General features: G+C 41.4%; 1 protein-coding gene across 5 annotated transcripts in view; it reads right to left on the bottom strand.

Moving 5' to 3' along the window:
- Positions 1–19610, bottom strand: part of KMT2D (lysine methyltransferase 2D) — a 247640-nt gene that overhangs the window by 217952 nt on the left and 10078 nt on the right. The window contains exon 2 of one of the 5 annotated variants that reach the window (XM_073614049.1): positions 8268–8351. The exons of the other annotated variants lie outside the window; for them this stretch is intronic. The gene's annotated coding sequence lies outside the window, so the exon portion shown is untranslated. The remainder of the gene's footprint in view (positions 1–8267; positions 8352–19610) is intronic. 5 annotated transcript variants of the gene reach the window in all.

Here is a 19610-nt window from a genome sequence, read left to right as displayed (position 1 = left end):
GTGGATGTTCCCAGCCGGGGACAATGTCTCATATCTGGTGGTACTGCCCCAGGGCGACTAGACTATGGATCCAGGTTTATGCACTTTTACGAACAATACTTCATTCAGATGTAAAGAGAAACCCCTGCAAAGCCCTTCTTTTCAAACCTATAGAATCCTTATTAGGAGTAGAACGCAACCTGGCAAAACATCTTTGTCGCACATCCAAATTGACTATAGAGAAAGCCTGGAGAACTTCTGCACTCAGTTTTGAAGCAGTGAAACATCGCATGAACAATATTATGGTGGATGAAAAAACATCAGCTATACTTCTGATTTCCACAACCAGTTTTTGTGAGGCTGGCAACCCTGGATATCCTATGCTCACCCAACAGCTTTGACCAAACCCTACTGACACTATGATACTTTTAGAAAAGTTGCCCTCTGAGACCACTCCCTCTTTGTTTTCCTTCTAAGGCCCCTTTCACACTGTCGGAACGTTCAGGTCTGCCTGTCAGTTTTGTCGGCTGGCCTGAACGGGCGCTCCATGCTAGTCTATGGAGCGACGGATTTCAGCGGTGACATGTCCGCTGACATCCGACCCGGTCCACTAAAATCAGACGGATCGGGTGAGATCTGATGAAAACGGACATGCTGTCCGTTTTCGTCCGATCTTTCCATAGTAACCAGCAGCGCTCGACAAGCCCCTCCCCGCTCAGTGAGCAGAGGGACCTGTCATCCGCCGGCTCAGCAGAGATCAACGGAGTGATCTCCCGCTGAGTTGGCGGACAGAGGCAGACTCCGTGGCAGCAGATCCGCCTCGTGAGAATAAAGCCTTACTTTCTTTTCTTATCCCTTTCCTCTTTAGCTGAAGAGGTCCTACATCTCCTTATATATCACAACAGACTGACAGCCTCAAGGCTTAACAGTGGAGAGTGGATAATAATTCAGTTGCCTCTAACGCTTCTTTTTTTGTTATTGTTTCCACAGATTGGCATACCTTTTTTCAAGGAACACTACCTTAACCACTTAAAGCGGGGGTCCACCCACACCGCCAAAAAAAAAAAAATTTAAAAGCCAGCAGCTACAAATACTGCAGCTGCTGACTTTTAATACATGGCCACTTACCTGTCCCAGGGTCCAGCGATGTCGGCAGGCGATGCCGAGAACCCGCTCGGTTCTCGGCAGCTGCCGCCGCCATCCCAGCTGAGGGAATCAGGAAGTGAAGCGTTGCGGCTTCACTTCCCGGTTCCCTACTGCGCATGCGCGAGTCGCTGCGCGTCCCAAGTGGTCCCCGCTCTCTCCTGGGAGCTGTGTGTTTCCCAGGAGACAGCGCGGTGGGGGTGGGGACGGGAAGAGGCGTAGACTCCCATGGGAGTCTATGCCGGAAGTGGGTGCAAATACCTTGGCACCCTCCCCCCTGAAAGGTGCCAAATGTGACACCGGAGGGGGGGGAGGGTTCCGAAAAGCGGAAGTTCCATTTTTGTGTGGAACTCCGCTTTAAGGACTGAGCCTCTTTCTGAGATTTGTTGTTTACAAGTTAAAAACTGTTTTTTTTTTTTTGCTAGAAAATTACTTAGAACCTCCAAACATTATACATTTTTTTTCTAACACCCTAGAGAACAAAATGGCGATCGTTGCAATACTTTTTGTCACATCATGTTTGCGGAGCGGTCTTACAAATGCACTTTTTTTGGAAAAAAAATACACTTTTTTGAATTAAAAAAAAAAATAAGAAAACAGTAAAGTTAGCCCAAATTTTTTTTATATTGTGAAAGATAATGTTACGCCGAGTAAATTGATACCCAACATGTCATGCTTCAAAATTGACCCTGCTCGTTGAATGGCGACGAACTTTTACCCAGAGGAGGTCTAGGGCTAGAATTATTGCTCTCGCTTTACCGATCACGGCAATACCTCTCACGTGTGGTTTGAACACAGTTTTCATATGCGGGCGCTTTTTATGTATGTGTTTGCTTCTGCACACAAGCTCATGGGGAAGGGGCGAGTTTTAAAAAAAAAAAAGTTTGTTTCTTTTTACTTTAATTTTACCTTTTATTTTTACACTGTTTTAAAAAAAAAAAAAAAAAATTGTGTCACTTTTATACCTATAACAAGGAATGTAAACATCCCTTGTAATAGAAAAAAAAGCATGACAGGACCTCAAAAAGACCTCAGATCTAATATTTACTCTAAAATGCAATAAAAGATAAATACATTTTGTAATTTAAAAAAAAAAAAAAAAAAAAAAATGGCCCTTTAAGAGCTATGGGCGGAAGGGACGTTGCTTCCGTGCTGCAATGATATGGAGTCGGGTGGGGGCCATCTTCCCCTCACTCGTCTCCACGTCAGGCCACAAAAAGGATCCAACCACCTCCGCCGTTACCGACAGCTCTGGTAAGGGGGGGGGCCCCTCTCCCGTGGCCGATAAAAGTGATCTTGCGGCAAATCCGCCGCAGAGACCACTTTTATCTTAAACCGGACTGCTCACTTAAGAGGATACTGTGGTTATGGCATCTGCTGCCATAACAACAATAGTCCTCTTCAAACAGCCGATGTATAACGACGGTGGGCGGTCCTGAAGTGGTTAAGACAGCGGTTCAGCTTACCTACTGTAATAATTTACACACTGTAACTGCCTGTCACTCCACTTCGGAATTAAACCCTATGGCACATGCATCAGGGTTTTTCTTTACAGTGTCAGTTGGTTTTTATATATCCTTGTTGCTAACAGGGTGGATATAAATCAATGATTTTTTTTTTTATTTAAAAACGGATGTTTTTGATTTTTATCAAATTTTTTTCTAACAAAATGCTTTTATTCTAAAGTGTTCTAAATAGAATGTTTATTATTTGTAAACAAAATGAAAGTTTCCTAACTACCAGCAAGAATAAGTCCTTACATTTTAAGAGGACCTGTCATTTTAGAACCATCATGGCAGCACCTGTTAGCAGGCATCCACTTACCTGCTGCCACCACATCCTTTACCTTGTTGTGTCACTGCTGCATCACCAGCCGTCCTATTAAAGTGAATGGGACTGTCCGTGAGTAAACAGCGGGTCAGAGGAGGAGCCACCACGGGACTGAGATGACAGTTTCTCTTTTAAAATGATGATTTAAATCAAATCTACCCTGCTTACTAATAAAAACCTTTGTAAAAGAATCTAATGGCTATTTTGATATCAAGGTAACCAATACTTATCTATTTTTTTTTCCCATTATTTGCACAACTAAAATGGTTTACATTTGTGACAGATTATTTTTACATTGTGCGAAAACAAAAATACAGAAGCTGCCATTGCTGACTTGGTTTTGCAGGTGCAGCATAATTGTTGTCATTCTTAGGTCCAAATCTCTACTCAATAGAAGCTCACTAGGTATTTTGCTTTTAAGACTTGATGCATCATTGGACTGTTTACATTACACATACACAGGTACATACATGCAGTGGGGTTGATTTACTAAAACTGGAGTGCAAAATTTGGAGCAGCTGTTCATGGTAGCCAATCAGCTTCTAACTTCAGCTTGTTCAATTAAGCAAAAGAAACCTGGAAGCGGATTGGCTTTTATGCAGAGCTGCACCAGATTGTGCGCTGTCCAGTTTTAGTAAAACAGCCTCAGTGTCTTTTTGTGTATATATATATATATATATATATATATATATATATATATATATATATATATATATATATATATGAACAGTGTGACATACATACAGCTCTGAATGGGTCTGCATGTACAGAACACCAACACCAGCTTGTGTAAAAACATAAAAATCAATCACCACACACAAAGCATAAAAGCTGACAGTTGCTCATTTACACTATGGTGCTGCATAGTGCCACATGGCAACTGTGTAAATCATGTATGTACATTTCCATGTGAAGACAAATCCTGTGGCTGAAACACTTCCAAGCATCTCCCTGGGAGCCTGCCCCGGCACCTGTTTGTCAGTCCTACTCAGTGATATCAAGTTTTCCTGTAGATAACCTAACATACATATGCAGACTCCAAAATGGAGAGAAAGTCAAAATAAAAAAAAATAAAAAACTGATCATTTTGGATTCTACATGATGGTATGCCATTCTAGAAAAGACAAAAGAAAATTTAAAATGTGCGAAACTTAAGAAAAAAAAACTGATTATCTCCCTAATTGCGATACAATGCAGATTATCTATTTTTAACATTCCACTGCACTACTTAATTACATTCTTACAAATTAACAGCTTACTTGCCATCACCAAATATCATCTGAACCACAACAGCAAGGAACAAAGAATTGCAAAAGGTATGAAAACACAAAAATTATGTTAGCAAACATGAGAAAAAGGCGATCATCCTGGTTTCTCATTCTTAAAGCGGAGCTCCAGCCACCGAAATTTTTTTTTTTTTTTTTTTTTTCCTAGGCATCCCCTCACACTGCATAACACAAAAACTATATGCTAGTGGATAGTAATTTTTTTTTTTTTTTTTTTTTTTTTTAAAGCTTACGATTTAGCTGAGCCTCTTCTGCCTGTTGCCATGATGAGTGTGGGCACATGAAGCCCAATCGCAACCTCTTCCTGGATAACCAATCAAGAGGTGCATGCTGGGTAACCAGCATGCACCTGTCCATCTCACGCATGCGCAATGCTCCGGCGGCCGTAGCGCCGATTGTTTAGCAAGTTGCCATAACGGCGGTGACGGAGGAAGGTCCCGCCCCGTTTTTATGGCAACATAGATAGATCCGCCTTAAGAACGCGTCATTTCCTGACGGGAAATAATGCGATTTTTTCACACAGTCCTGCCCACTGACTCCTGGGAAATGATGACTCACATTTCCCAGGAGCACAGGCGAGGGAGGAAGTGATGCGGAGCGGGAAGTGGCAGATTAGAAGCCACCACCTAGCAACAGGGCACTTCTGGTAAGTTTAAAAAAAAAAAAAAAACAAACACACCCCAAATGTTTTTTATTATTAATAAAAGACTGAAAATATGAAAAAAGGTTTCAGGGTGGAACTCCGCTTTAAGACAGAAAAAAAAAAAACGTAAGTTGAGTATTTACAAATCGGATTTTAAATTTTTCCCATTTAAAATTTTAGGTAAAGATAGCAAAGCGGACGTTTAGAGCAGGGAATCCCCAATTCCTTGCCACCTCCTCCCCCCCTAGAAAGAGCTCACATGAGTGCTGTCAAAGGATTACAGGCATAGGCAGCCAATCAGTGGATTGATTTGAAAACTGATTTGCCCTATGACACCACCCAAATGCTCCCCCATCCTTCGCAACATTCTGGGAGAATTCCAGTGAGGCTTCAGGAGGTACATAAAGATGCAGTTTGTTTCTAACTACAGTCGCCCCTGATCTGCATAGGCAGGGCAGTTTTTTGGTAAAGGTGAACTAACCTTTTAAAAGGCATTTTTACAGAAGTGTACTTTTAATGCATGTACACAGGTATATATTTCATAGAAAATTTTTACACGTTTTAAAAAGGAAAGACAATTACATTAGCACATGTAAATCTACCCATAGCACCTTCACATCAAGCCTCACATACCTTCCAATGATAACTAAGCAACACTGTGACAACACTGAATCACACAAATCAAGCTGAAATAGCACCCCTGTTATATACTGAATTTATGCCGGTTATGGGCAGACAAGTGACAATGAACATTAGATCGTTTCATCTTAAAACACCTAAAAAAGAACTTTTAAAGAACTCTCCAAATGTGTTAGGAGGAACCATGGAAGACAAAACAAGCAGATTCAACTTCAGCTTTAAATAAACCGGTCACAATCACTAGCAATTCATATACCGCATAATATAATGAATGGCAATGCATAAGCAGAAGTTACCTTCGGTATAAAACCTCATGTCATAATGGTCAACAGATCCTGTGATAGAAGCAACTGAAGTTACACAAAAATCTTGTTTTAAGGATAAGTTCACCTCTTTAAAAAAAAAAAAATGCACATTTTCATTGCTGGTAAAAACTAAATAAAATAAACTTTACAGATTCTGTTTTGTATGAGCCTGTAAAGCATGGGTGCTCAACCTGTGGCCCTCCAGCTGTTGCGGAACTACAAGTCCCATCATGCCTCTGCCTTTGGGAGTCATGCTTGTAATGGTCAGTGGGTTGCAATGCCTCGTGGGACTTGTATTCCTGCAACAGCTGGAGGGCCACAGGTTGAGCACCCATGCTTTAGAGCATTGTACCTACGATCAGCAGAATGTGGGTGCAATGAAGGGCTCCTGCAGACTGTGTAAGCTGTCTGCTCATACAGGTAGGCAGTTACGCAATGACAGGAAGAATAAATGAACTACCTAGAATGCTCAACAGTGCCCTGGTAGTTCACTGAGAACTACAAGCCATCAGCCACAAAGGCTGTCGGTACTTGTAGTTCATTCCATCACAGAATTCTCTGAAAGAATGACACAACCGTGTGGGCAGAACCCTGCATGGCCGCTCTCTTTTCAGAAAGTTACAGCAGGAGCAAGAACATGTTTCACCCTAAAGACGGATGTAACATGTAACATGTTCCCAAAAGGTGAACTTATCCTTTTAAGTTGAGCTTGGCCTTGCATGCCTCCCCTACCTCCTTTGTGGTGAAGAGAATGTCACCAACCACATTGGTGGTGGGTGGGAGCCAAGCTAGACTTTTACAGCCAATGTCAGAAACGAATCTGTCTACAATATTGCATTTAAAGGATATGTTCACTTCATGGAAAAGGTTACACGTGCCACCTGTAGCATGTTCCAGCTCCTGCTGCCTCTCCCCCAAACCCCCTTCCCTGCGACAGGTTCTTCTCCCCGCAGTCACTCTTTGAAAAGGGTGTGGCTGTGTGGGGCTTTGCCCATACAACCGCGTCATTCATCCATCAGCCACCACGGCAGACTCCTTGCAGTTCTGAATGAATGGAAAGTGCGTTGATGAGCACCCTTGTAGTTCGTTCACAAGCCCTGCAGCTTCCAAACTGACAACACATATGGAGGTATGGGCTCAAAACTTCAGGGCTTTTCTGCAGAAGCCTGACATTGTACTCATGAGCTACTGATCGCGGGTGCAATGCTTTCCGGGTTCCTGCATTATTTTTTCTATAAAAAGGGGAATTTATGCTTTGATATTTAACTTTGTCAAATAATCACTGCTGGAGCCCCTGCAATAAAGCATATGCAGGAATCCACCCACCTTCCCCATTACACTGCATCTATCAAAATAAATGCAAACAAAATCTAGATGCTAAAGCAAACTAAACCCATTGATTTAAAGTTTCTAAAAAAAAATTGTTCTATTCAAGGAATGCCATTAATGAAAGCTGTCCCAGTTGCTTCTGCGCTCAACTGAACTGTCAAGCTATCAAATGGCTGATGTCATGGCTGATCACATGTGCAGCACCATGGCAACTGCAGATCAAACAGAAGCTAAGATGGCAGCTTCCCTGGCTTTCAAGGATAGGAGGGTTCAGTTCCACTTTATAGTAAATTTCCAGGATAAAGCGTACTACTCTTAAAATGTATCCCTTTCCCCCCTCCTAACACCTATACTAAACTTCTGGAAGAAAGAGCTGCATACTTACGCATTTTCAGGCCAGTTCGGTCACATGATCTGGCTCCCCCCTGTCCGCTAGCAGTGGCTTCTGGGCAACAGAGGGTATGCAAACAAAGAAAGTGGCATAGTAAGGCCATGGGTAAGGTCAGCATTCCAGCTGTTGTCCTCTCCCCTGTGGCCTGCCGCTGATTGACATGGAAAGTTATTCGACCGGATCAGAGAAGCCTGAAAATAGGCAAGTATATACATCTTTCTTTCTTCCACAGGTTAGTTAGTATAGTTTTAAGAGTAGATATATTCAGGAATTCCACTTTAAGTGTTCTATAGTAGGCACTTAAAAAAAAAAAAAAAAAATCATATGCCTATATGCCTTCACACTAGATTTGTGAACCTGGTGGTGTCATGAAAAAAAAAAAAAAAAACTGCTTATGCATTTTTTTTCACCTTATGGTCAGTTTGAATTGCCCAGGTTTGTGAGTTACTTTATTCTTCCACAACAGTTTCAATACTGTAAATTATACCAATGTTATAATTCTTCACCAAAAAGGTCAAAACCACGGGCGCATTTTTTTAGATACACTAAAACTGATGTTGAAATTCAGCTCACACTTTATAAAGTTACAATAACAGCCTTTTCCCATTCTTATAAAGGTTTTACATAAATAAAAGCCGATCAATGTAAGCACCCCCTGTCAGTATTAAATGGTTTACTACTACATCTGCAGGACAGTTTGTGCTTTTGAAAAACAGACTTACTTGACAGGATCACTAGATGAAAATAGAAGATGTGATAGATGCATTAGTTTTCTTTTTTAGGCTCTCTGTCAAAGAATTGGTAATCTGCAATATAATAAAATGTTTGCGTTTGGTTTTAATACTGCTTTAATGTCAAGATTACAACTATTGCACAATTATGCGAAGGAATGAAGTGTAAAAAATTAGGTTGTCCATTGGGACAATGGATTAGAGATTTAGTTTACAGGTTTTTTGAAATTAACCTACAAAAGGCTATGGGCCCATAAGCAAATCTGTTTGCTTTAAGGTTGCATCTGCAAAATATTTACACAAGAATAATTTAATGGTGGCCAAAACTTTTACACCCATGTGCTCATACCAGTTTACCAAACTCGAAGAACATTGTACAGAACTGCAGAAAGCTCACACAGGAAATTCACATTCTGCTTTCTGTAAATTCTTCATACTTCCACCTGTCAGCAGTGACTGGGGGCAAACAGTTTTCAGAAATAATGAGCTTTTAGGATGGTCCGCATTTTAGTATAGTGGAGAGCTTTACTGCTAAAAATTAGAGGAGAAAAAAATAAATTAAATTTAAATCCATCTATAAATATAGCACCTTTTAGCTGTTTGAAATTGGATTGGTTTCTATGTACAAAATTGACCCAAGATAATGGAAAATTCATCAACCAATCTAATGACTGTCACGGCAATGTTAGACCTTGCTAAAGGCAAGAACAACGCAAGCGGTGAGGCACAATTCAATGTTTATAAGACTTTAAAAAGTGGACCTTTAAAGGATTCCAAGATCCGCTTTTAAATGCCCTCAACCTTGTTGAAATACCAAATTTAAAAAAAAAAAAAAAAAAGGATTAAAAAACTAGAAGGTTCAATTCACACTAGTGCGATTTCAGATGCGACAGGATCATGGAAATCACATAGTTTTCAATGGTAGCCATTCACATCAATGCAACTCAAAATCAACGAACGGTGTGATTTTGGAAAAGGTTCCTGTTAGGACTGAAACAACTAATTGATTAATCAGCAACTAATCGATTATGAAAATAGTTGACAACTATTTTCATAATCGATTAATCGGCCAGCCGATTAGTTGGCCTGCATACAGAATGCATTATTTATCTACATATCAGGAAATACAGTGCAGCACACATACAGCTCAGTACAGCATCCATACATGTCAGTAAGTGCCTGAGAACTTGTGAATGTGTGAGGAGCATGCCTCATGGGACATGTAGTCCAGGGCAGGAAGTGGTTCTAAAGGCAGAAGTTTTTTTTTTTTTTTTTTACCTTGCTATAGGGGAAACTCTATACTATAACTTGCAGCTTGCTATTGGGGCACTCTGAAGGCAGGAGGAGGACCCCAGAAAAGGAGAATCGGGGCTGCTCTGTGCAAACCATTACACAGAGCAGGTAAGTATAACATATTTGTTGTTTTTAAAAAAAAAAAAAATAATAAATCACTTTAAAAGACTGTGGGCAGGGAAAATCAGCATCTGAACCCAGAGAAGGTAGAGGCTGACAGACTGGAGGTAATAGAAGGCATTAGAGTCGGTTCACACTGAGGCAGCACGACTTCCAGTGCGACTGCCTCAGACGACTTGAACACGACTGCAGCGGCGACTTGCAAAACGACTTCTATATAGAAGTCAATGCAAGTCGCCTCAAGTTGCCCCCAAAGTAGTACAGGAACCTTTTTCTAAGTCGGAGCGACTTACGTCACTCCGATAAGAACGGTTCCATTGTACAGAATGGGACGCTATTTGTCAGGCGACTAAGTCGCCTGACAAGTCGTCCTAGTGTGAACCGGCTCTTACAATTACATTTAAAGTAAACGTTTACCAGTATTGTGCATTATATTTAAAATGATTATATCCATGAAAAAAAAAAGTCTCAGCTTTTAGTACCGCTTTAATATAAAAGATTTATATCTCCCTTCATGTCTGAACCCCTTGTTAATATAATATAATATTATATTTTTTTTTTTTTCACTGTTACACAGTATAAATGAACCCCTTACAGTAGCGATTATCTGCTCTTTTTGTGCTATAAAAGGGCCAATTTTAGTTTTTTTAACCCCATTATGACAGGTGATACAAAAAAAAAAAAAAAAAAGCGTGCTGCTCCTACTGAACGTCTTAGGCCTGGTTAACACCTATTAGTTTTTGGTGCTTTTTGCAGAAAACGCACTACAGTTCATTTAAGATGGTTTCCTATGGCACACGTTTGCATATTATCCCATTAATCGAAATAATAAATCGGCCAACTAATCAATTATGAAAATAAGATAGTTGTAGCCATAGTTCCTGTACTACTTTAGTGTGATTCCAGTGCAAAATTGGCCCCACAGAATGCGCAAACCACATCCAAGTTGCACTACATAAAATCGCACTGAAAAAGAAATTGGATCAAAATCAGATTGAACCTATGGGGACAAAAGGTACATGAGATACATACCTCGCTTGTTTGCATCCTCCCCCCTCCTCTTTACCAATTGCCACATTTTTTTTTTTTTTTAAAGGGGGGGGGGGGGGGCAGATACCTGGTTTTAACAGGTACCCGCTCCCACCTCTGGTTGGAAAGCCACAGTGATCAGAGCAGAAGTTCAGCCCACCCTCATTCCCCCACAACCTTCTGGGACACATCACAGGTCCCAGAAGACTGTGGGACCATTCACAAAGCTCGAGAACGCCAGTAGTGCACCATGGATCTCCAGAGTGGGTTCAAAGCTTTATTCAACAGTCACAATATTACAGCAGAAGCAACGTTCCAGGGCCTCGCTGGACCCCTTCATCATGCACGACGCATGCCCGATGAAGGGGTCCTGCGAGCCTCTGAAACGTTTCTTCTGCCGTAATATTGTGATCGCTGAATAAAGCTTTGAACGCATTCTTTCGCTTTGACTGTCTTCAGTTCCAGCCGATGGTCGTGGCAACACTAGCCATTTATTCAGGAATGTGTGAGTTTGGAATTGACGAATTCACAAAGTGCAGAGCGGCTCGCGCGTTCAAAGTTGGAATATACCAGCACCTGGACCCAAAGGCAATTAAAGGATCAGTTTAGGTGAAAGGCAGCACTGGATCCTTGGACAGATAAGTGCCCTTTTATTGAAGGTTAGCAGCTACAACATTTGTAATTTTAAATTGTCACAGAGATGCAGAGTGATATGAGGGAGGAGGTACATATATAAATTTTAAATGTGCGCGCACACACACACCTGAAATGTCTGTAGCTACCCAGGTATAGAAATGATCCTAGACAAACAGTTGGTTTGCCAACTCTATGGCAATTGGTATTCCACTGATCTACACCCACAGCATATGATACCTTCGCGTTATCCATGTTTTTTTATTGCCAACATTTATTTAGCTAAGCCCCAGCCATGTCTTCCCTTCCCATAATCTATCACCATGGCGAGGGATTTAGATCTCATTGGTCACAAATACAGTGATGATCCGGGCACTTGTCCATTAACTGCTTCCTCCTGCCCCAAAATGGTAGGTCCGTACCTCCATATAGAGCTATAGCTGGGGGAAGAGTCTGCAGGAGCCTATGAATTTTTTTTGGGGGGGGGCAGAACACCGCTTTAAAATTCTATGAAATGTAGTCACTATGCCCACCATAATCTTGCATTTCACACTTAAATTTTACCACTAAACTGAGCATATCATGAAATACAGTATTTAGAAGTCCGTGACACTGTTTTGATGTGGAATTTTAAAAGCAGCAGCAAGCCTGCTGATCTCACGTTTGCTAATCTGACAGAAGACCGCGGCTTTTAAAATTCCAACCTTAAAAACAGTTTTACGGACTTCTAAATTACTTTATTTCACATAGATATGAGTAAGCACCAGTAGTTACGGTGTGAAACATGTCAGCTGTTGATTTCATCTTTTGCTGTATGTTTTTTAACCAATAAAGAAATTGTTGCTGGAGTGCGGCCATCCGGATTGAATTCTTTCTTATATGTTACTTTGCATACTGAGCCAGCACCATTATTTGAGAAGGAGAACAAATTTTTGTGACCCAGACACCTGGAGCGGGTTCTTTTCCCTAATCTGACAGAATACCTGCCCTCTGAAATACAGAGGTGCTGAGAGAAGGAGTTTCAGGGGGCAAAGCCAGTACAGGAATCACTGCTTGAAGGCAGCAAGGTAACATGGGATATGTAGTCCTTAGTCCTTCCAAGTAAGCTTATATTGGATTGTCAAAAATAACTATTGTTAGCTATTATAGCTATAATAGCTATTATGTCATAAAATGAAAGTATATTGTGACCATAGAGGTCCTTTAACCTCCTCAAAAACTGACACTTTCACCCCTAGCGCTATCACACTGACAATTACTCATGAATTTAAAAAATAAAAAACCATTTCATTTGGGTAAACGGGTAGAGATTTCTTTTGGTGGTATTTAAATCACTACTGGGTTTTGTTATTTTTCGGTATAGAAGTGAAAAAATTCCAAACATCAAGAAAAAACGTTTGTTAAAAAATTTTGCAAATAAATCTTTCTTCATAAATGTATTCTGCTACATTTCTTTGGTAAAAAAAATAACCCATATTATATATTTATGTATATTTATTGCAAAGAGGTGAGAGGTAATTCTAACCCTACATTAGGTACCATCCCAAGCAGAACAAAAATCAAAAACAAAATAGAGTGGGGTGTGACTTTGTGTACCTTGTAGGGTTTAATAAATACATATACCAAAAGGTTAAAAAGGTAACATCATATTGATCCCGTTCAGACGCGATTTTGTGTCATATCCAGTTTCGCACTTCCGCTCGCTTGGAAAGCACAGCACCTATGATGCACTTGCTGTTTGCGTCATTTCGGGGTGCTCAGCCAGCCCCAAGCCCTCCCCTCATCCACCAGCGCAGCCCCCTCTTGCTGATGACCATCAGCTGGGAGCGATCCTGCGCCATTCACAGTGCCCCATGGGCATTTGGAAAGCACAGGAGATGGATCTGGAGAGGGTGCACACCATGGTTCTGGCGCGCACCCTATATGGCATGTCAGTGGTCAGATGAGCCCTCTCCCGTCTCCCCGGATCCTACAGAACCTATCTGGATCTGTGATTCGGGTGACGGGGGCGGCCTCAAGGATTCCTCCACCCTCCTCACCCAGTAATTAAGGCAGACTCCTTCATACATATATACACCATGCTTTTTGATTGTCTCCATTCAGCGGCTCACCTGCATGAGAAAACATTTGAGGGATCCATACACATTTAGGAAACTAAGAAACTATGTGAGAACCCCCTTGCTAGGATAACCCCTGCAACACTGATGAAAAATAAAGATTTTTGCATCTTAATAGATTCCTCTTGATGGGTTCCTTTATGGTCTCACCCTCATCACCAACTGGGATTTAGATTGAAGGGTGTTTTGACCTACACTCATAATCCTCATATTTAATTTATTTCACTCATTTGAACATTTCTTCTGACCTTAAGGTAAGACTTTTAAACACTCATAATAACCTCCCCCCCATCTTGTGTATATTATATATATATATATATATATATATATATATATATATATATATATATATATATATATATATATATATATATATATATATATATATATATATATATATATATATATAAATAAAATTAATTGTTGCATCACAATTCCCCGGTGTCCCCGATGCGGCATCGATGCATAAGGACCGAAGAATCGATTGCGGGTGATGTCATCCCGACTTGCCCCGTCCCTCCCGGGAAAGCGATCGGAGTGTATTTTTAAAATTACTTTCTTTTAATAAATGCCATGTAACAATGAATGATGTGCCCCGCTGTATGTGCTTTTTAAAAAAATATGTCACTTCATGTCGAATTTCACAGTAGTACAATACAGCTTGCAGCTTCACAGCCGGGTGCGCATGTCTCACTTCGCTGTCCTGCATAGCCGGGCAATCTTTTGGGAACTGTGATGTGTCCCAGAAGATTGCAGGCTGGAAGGGCCGCCTAGGCGGCCCAAGCGGAAGCTCGTCGGTAATCGTGATGCATCGTGGAATCAAAGACCAGATAATCGTAATCGAATCGTGAGACCAGTGAAGATGCGCACATATATATATATATATATACACACACACACACACACACAATAAATATATATATATATATATATACACATATACACACACACACATATATACATATATATATATACACACACACACACACCTCCTCTCACTTCCTTCCTTCCCTTCGCCCTTTATCTTTAGCCCTCACGTTTACCCTTTCCTCTTTTCTCCCCCTCTTTTCTTCACTTACCTGTGACACACTGCTATTATAGTAATATTGCCATTGCATAGGAGTCCGCTCTTTCTTCGTGGTGAGGACACAGAGGTTATCCCCACGGGCCCCCCAGGCTTCCTCCCCACTGGACTGACTGAATAATTGGCATTATACAGGTGAAACAATTTCATTATATGAGCTCGCATAATTAGCTGCTTAAGCAGGAATATAGGCATTAAATTAAAATTATATTTTCTAGGGATTTATACCCTCCTGTCTGATTCCCACTTGTTCTTTTGCTTCTCCCTTGGTTTTGACACACTCTGGGGCATCAAACAAATGTAATTTAGCTCTAATCTGCTGGCTTTGTAATACGTTGTAATGTTATTATTCGAGTGATCAAGAAATTTTTAACCCCTTGTTTCTATAATTTAATAATGATTAAAATATCTACCAATATCTATATTTATAATCTTGTCAACATCTTGTTTGTAGGTTATTACAGTATATGTACAAAATTTGTGCTACCTCAAGGCCCTGATGAAGCGTGATTTCCCGCAAAACGAATAGGCTATCTGTCTTGATTCTCTCAGTCAGGACCAGCACATCCTGGACTAAATAAGAGTAACTGATTTTAAAGCAAGGATGTATACCAGCAGTAGCCTTAGGTCCCCGTTACTGTCAATCACAGTCAGTGAGCTAATGAAGAGAGAGCAGGGATGGGGCCGAGCCCTGCTCAGTGAGAATTAGCACAGCAGCGGCTCAGGAGCCACCACAGAAAGCTGCTTGCTATGGGGGCACTGGGCAGGAGGGAGAAGCAAGGGTGTATACCCGCACAATTTTTTTTTTTTTTTTTATAAACAAAAAAAACTGCAAGGCATAATGAGCTAGTATGCAGCGCATACTAGCCCTTACTGTCCTGAGCCCCCTATAGTGCTTACACACTGATGCGCTGCAGTTTACCTGGCGGTGATCAGAGATGATGGCCGGTGGCACTGACCTACAGCAATATCAGAGCAGACGGCAATTGTACATGATCTCTGCCACAACGGTAAGATGTGACACTGCACTTGCTCTGGTGGCAGAATGTAAAAATTTTTTTTTTTTAATATACTGTCATCAGAGCAGTGCAGTGTTATCACAGTGAATTTTTTTTTTTTTTTTTTTTTTTTTATTACACTTTGAGTGCTTACACAGCCATGATATTGCTGACAGTTCTCTGTTGCATTCATGCAGCCATTGAGAACTACTGTGATAGCTGTGATTGGCCACAGCTATCACATGCTACAGGGCTGCTGTTGGCCCTGTAAAATTTGATCACTGTGACCAAAGAGATCCCAGTAGTTCTCAATAGCATCATTAAGGACAGCCATTGTTTGATTGGTCACAGCGATCACGTTACCAGGGTGGAGTTCAGCAGCCCAGTACACGATCAGCGGCCACAGATCGCACCACTGCACGACTCCCGGGGGCAGGCACAATGCGGGAAACAGTTAACTACTATATAGGCAAAGTGTTGCCACCAGGTTACCTGCTTTTATAATCCATTTGCATCTTGTTTAAAATTGTGACAAACACTCCTCAAAATTTACTAAATCTGGCTGCTATTTATATGGCCAAGAGTACCTGTAAAGCTCCCACATAAATTATGTATCACTTGGCCTGTCATTCAGAACTTGATGATTGTCAAGTTGCTCTTTTTCAGCATACTTGGGCTAAAGTTGGCCACAAATGGATCAAAATTGGGCCAGTTCAGCAGGGATCAGCTGAATTTCGATACATCTATGGCTGTCCCCATTTGAAAACACGACTGATATGTTATCGTAAGAGCACAGAAATGTGTCTGGACACGATACACATGTGGGGCAGGGTTCAGTTTATACACATCCTAATAAAGCTAGCCATTCATGCACAGTTCAAATGTTTGCCAACTTCTGTTAAATCAGACAAAATTCGACCTATGGGTGCTCTGTCTGCACCATACGATTTCACAAAAGTCAATTTAAAAATCTGGGTGAAAAACTGTAGGGGAAAAAGTGATTGTATCCAATCAGATGAGATTCCCCTGTCAATGCTGTAGAACACAGATGAAGCAAATATATAAATTGCATAAAAAAAAAAAAAAAAAAAATCTATAAACAATGAGAAAATTTTTTATATATATATATATATATATATATATATATATATATATATATATATATATATATATATATATATATATATATATATATATATGTATGTGTGTATATATATGTATGTATGTATGTATGTATGTATGTATACACATACATACATACATACATATATATACACACACACACACACACACACACACACACACACACACACACACACACACACACACAAAGGGCAATGTCATAATGTGCTATCATGCCCCGCATAGCACGTTATGACAGACTTACCTAAAAGACAGATCCCTCCAGCGGCGCTATGTCACCGCTGACAGGAAATACATTTTCACCCAGATTTCCTTCCAGGTTCATGGGCTCTGGCCGGTTGAATTGCAGAGTAGCGATGAAGTCACTCCCGCCCATGCCGTAAATTGAGATAGTAGTGCACATGTGTCAGTGATGTAAAGATCTGCTAAATCATGCCCGTTTAGGAGATATTTACTCTACCAACCGGTAAACTTTAATTAGCATAATAACCAATTCACTATATTATAATGGGGATCATGGGAACGTGGGACAGCACTGAAAAGAGAAGTCAGAACAAAAACCTATACAAAATTGGTAAGGGATAACACATCAAATTGAATTGGAGGTTAAAGTGGTTGTAAAGGCTTAAGGTATTTTTTTTAACTTTCATGCATTCAACACTTCTGTGTGCAGTAGCAGCGCCTCAAACTTATCTGAGCCCCATTTCAATCCAACTATGTGCATGAGAGCAGCAGCTCTCCCTGATCTCTCCCTCTCCATTGTCTGACAGCAGCAGTAGCCTTAGGCCCCTGCTACTGTCAAACACAGTCAGTGAGCTAATGAAGAGACAGCAGGGATGGGGCTGAGCCCTGCACAGTGTGAATGAACACAGCAGCGGCTCAGGAGCCACCACAGCAAGCTGCTTGCTATGGGGGCACTGGGCAGGAGGGAGAAGCCAGGAGCACTGGCAGGGGACCCAAAAAGAGGAGAATCGGGGCTGCTCTGCACAAAACCATTGCACAGAGCACATAAGGAAACAGAACCTTTAAACTGCCACGAATAGAAAAATAAAAAAAAGCAAATGTTGAACTCGCACACTTCTAAAACATTAATGGAATGTTACAAGTCTGAAGGATTTCAGTGACGTGTAGCCTGCACACTATTTCATTATAAAAATACTTTTTTTATGATTGGAAATGTCCAAATGAATCCAGTACCATGGTACAGGATGCATGTATATTACAGAGTTAAAGTGGAGTTCCACCCACTTTTACAACTCTTCAGCATCCCTCACTAAACTGTGCACTGTAAACAAATTGGATATTTTTTTATTTTTTTTCTCAGCACCTACTGTATATCTGCTGTATTCATTTTTCACTTCCTCCTCCCTGGCCGCGGCCCATCGCATCATTTCCTGTTTGCAATGCCTTCTGGGAAGGGGCGGCAACTTCCTCTGAAACTGCCGTTGCTATGGAAACCTGACCTGAAACCTATTACACTGCTTGTGCTGCACTGAGCATGTGCGATATCTGCAAGGATGAGATCCAGGAAGAAGTACAGTCTGGCTTCAGATGCCCACACTTAAGATGGCCACGGCCTGCTGTAAGTTTATAAAATAACAAACTACTGCTATAAAACTAACAAAACAGACCTTAGTTTACAGACTAAATTTACTAGAATACATTAAGCTTGTGTATTATAGGGGTATTTTTATTTAAAAAGTATCATTTCGGCCGAAACACCACTTTAAGCCTCATGGACGTCGTTTACAGTTTTTTCTGGGCAGCTGAGTTTAGAGGCTTTTTTTGGAACGCAAAAAAACGGGTTCCGAAGCTGTTCAGAGGCTGAACAGAGCCTCAGAGGGGTTGTAAAACATCCTGTGTACATGAAGCCTAGGGTATATCTAAAATTAAAATGTGTTGTTGCATATTCGATATAGGCGCCTCTTTCTTTATCTTCTGCATCTCTGATTGCTGGCACTTTCTACTGTGGGCACTGATTGGTGGCACTGTGGGCACTGATGGGTGGCACTGGCAGGCAGTACTTCGCCTCTTCCTCTTCGGGACCTATGTCCCTTCAAACAGGAGTCGGCGATCGGCTTTTTTTCTTCTCACGCTGTCAGCGTGAGAAGAAAAAAGCAAAACGATTACCGATCTTCTGTTTACATCACGTGATCAGCTGTAATTGGCTGACAGCTGATCATGTGGAAGGGGCCAGGATCGGCCCCTTACTCGGATCTGTGATCACCAGAGTCTCATTGACTTGGGTGATCACAGCGCGCACCCCCTTCAGGGGGACATGGCCAGCTTGCTAAGGGGAGGACATCTAATTACGACCTCCCGGCAAACCAGATCCACGCTGTAAGCATCATTCAGCTATAACGCGGATCTGAACAAGTTAAAAGTGGGAGTAAACTCCCTTTCTGTATTTTTACCTTTATGTAAGCCTATAATAAGGCTTACCTATAGGTACAGTAAGTGCCGGTTCACAGTAGACGCGGCACGACTTGCAGGTCGCCTCACTGAGGCGACCTGCACACGACTGCCGGGGCGACTTGCAAGACGACTTCTGTATAGAAGTCTATGCAAGTCGCCCCCAAAGTAGTACAGGAACCTTTCTTCTAAGTCGGAGCGACTTGCGTCGCTCCGATTAGAACGGTTCCATTGTACAGAACGGGAGGCGACTTGTCAGGCGGCTAGGTCGCCTGACAAGTCGCCCCCGTGTGAACCGAGCCTAAATATCTCCTAAACATGCACACTCTAGGAGATATTTACTTTAGAAGCAGCCGGTAAAGTCACCGGCACATGCGCACGGGGCTCTCAATGGACTGTACCCTTGAGAACTTTGCACTGCAGCCGTAACGCATAGGAGCGACGCCATCACGGCTCAGCCATTCACATGGCTAAGGCCCGCAAACCCGGAAGGAAGACCAGGCGA

This window comes from Aquarana catesbeiana, linkage group LG02 (assembly GCF_042186555.1).
Source record: "Aquarana catesbeiana isolate 2022-GZ linkage group LG02, ASM4218655v1, whole genome shotgun sequence".
Lineage (NCBI taxonomy): Eukaryota > Metazoa > Chordata > Amphibia > Anura > Ranidae > Aquarana > Aquarana catesbeiana.
Note: the sequence above shows the minus strand (reverse complement) of the source record. Positions and strands in the feature narration are given on the sequence as shown.